This window comes from Apium graveolens, chromosome 11, assembly GCF_009905375.1.
Source record: "Apium graveolens cultivar Ventura chromosome 11, ASM990537v1, whole genome shotgun sequence".
In the NCBI taxonomy this organism is placed as follows: domain Eukaryota; kingdom Viridiplantae; phylum Streptophyta; class Magnoliopsida; order Apiales; family Apiaceae; genus Apium; species Apium graveolens.
In genome coordinates this window covers 155,331,308-155,333,309 of record NC_133657.1, presented here as the reverse complement: position 1 = coordinate 155,333,309, position 2,002 = coordinate 155,331,308, and the positions used below count along the sequence as shown (strand labels likewise).

The 2,002-nt window shown below is 43.0% G+C and overlaps 1 non-coding gene across 1 annotated transcript; it reads left to right on the top strand.

Annotated features, from left to right (window-relative positions):
• The first annotated feature begins 1,148 nt into the window (after window positions 1–1,148).
• On the top strand, window positions 1,149–1,255 carry LOC141699279 (small nucleolar RNA R71). Its single transcript, XR_012565753.1, has one exon. It is a non-coding gene; the product is annotated as a small nucleolar RNA R71 (small nucleolar RNA).
• Window positions 1,256–2,002: the final 747 nt, after the last annotated feature.

Below are 2,002 nucleotides of genomic sequence, written 5' to 3'. Positions count from 1 at the left end.
TCAGAGGCAACTTCTGTTGCAGCACAGCACTGCATTCCTCTGTGAGAGCGACAGTCTCTAAATCATCAAGCTTCACCTTCCGAGATAAAATACCTTTCATAAAATTTGCATAACTAGGCATCTGCTCGAGAGCCTCAGCGAAAGGTATGTTGATATTAAGTTTCTTGAACACCTCCAGAAACTTCTCAAATTGCTTGTCCAGCTTTTTCTTTTGCATCCTCTTGGGAAAAGGCGGTGGAGGATAGATCTATTTCTCCCTGTATTACCCTCAGGCGGAGTGTGCTCAACAGTAGTCTTCCTTGGTTCCACTTATTTCTCCTGCTGCTCTACTTCTTTTTCAGCTTCAGCTTCTTCAGTCAACTCTTGAGTTTGATCGGGATTCGCAACCTTCCCAGGCCTCAAAGTTATTGCCTTTACCTGCTCCTTAGGTTCCTTCTTTCTTGGCACTTCAGTGTCACTAGGCAATGTACCAGGTTGACGATTTAGCAAGGCATTGGCAATTTTCCCAATTTGATTTTCCAAGGTCTTGATAGAAACAACTTGACTCTTGCACGTAAGCTTCAACTCCTCCAATTCAGATTTTTCATTAGCTGGTTGTATCTGGAGTTGTTGCTTTGGCACATACTGCGGTTGCTGAAAACCAAAGGGTTGTACAGCTTAGTTGTATACGGCTGATAAGGCTATTGAACCGCATTCTGAGCATTGCTCCAACTGAAATTAGGATGATTGCGGTTGTTTGGATGATAGGTGGCTGGCGCTGGTTGTTGCGATCGCTGAAAGTTGCTCACTATTGAGCTGATTCATTAGAAATTGCATACTGATCAGTCTCATGGGCACTAGCCCATAGCTCACAAACACTAGTGATTCGGTTAGCTCCATAGTTAGCCAAAGTGTCCACCTTCATCGTCTAAGCCTTAAGTTGGGCAGCGATAGCAATTGCTGCATCCAACTCCAGAATTCCTGCTACTTTTCTCTGAGTAAGTCTCTGTGGAGGATTCTGGTACTCATTAGCAGCCATCAGTTCAATGAGTTGATAAGCTTCATCATAGTTTTTAGCCCACAAGGCTCCTCCTGATGCTGCATCAAGCATGGGTCTAGAAGTGGAACCCAGTCCATTATAGAAACAATTAATAATCATCCAATCAGGCATGTCGTGGTGGGGGCACTTCCTTAGCATCTCCTTATATCGATCCCAAGCCTCACACATGGATTCTCCAGTTTGCTGCGCAAACTTAGTAAGAGCATTCCTGATTGCAGCAGTTTCCGCCATCGGAAAGAATTTAGTGAGAAACTTTTATGCAAGATCCTCCCAAGTTGTGATAGACCCTGCTGGTAGAGAATGTAACCAACACTTCGCTTTGTCCCTCAAAGAGAATGGGAATAATCGCAGCTTAATAGCATCTTTAGTCGCATCATTGAATTTGAAAGTATCACAAATCTCGATGAAATCCCTGATATGCATGTTCGGGTCTTCAGTAGGATTACCCCCAAACTGAACTGAGTTTTGTATCATCTGAATTGTGCTTGACTCGATCTCAAACGTGTTAGCCCTGATGGCTGGTTTGATGATGCTTGACTTAATATCATTAATCTTCGGCTGAGAATAGTCCATCAAAGCCTTCAGATTTTTAGGTTGATCACCCATCTCAACTAATGCCGGTTCTTCAACTTTCTCTTCTACTTCCTCGCTAACTTCTCTACGAACGACCACAAGTTCTTCCTCGGCTTTATCCAGAGTTCTCTTACAAGTACGCGAACGCGTATGCATAAACCCTCGCTATAGTTCTTGAAATAAGACAAGGAAACAAATAAGTAACAATGTCCGAGTCAATGAACTTTCAACGACCACTGATGGAAAGCACATAAACAAATTAATTAACACTGCAGTTCCCGACAGCGGCATCAAAAACTTGTTAGTCGCTAAACACACGCTAATATTACACGCAAGTATACGAGTTCGCAAGTAGTATAGAATCTTTTCTAGTTCGTTCCCACAGAGACT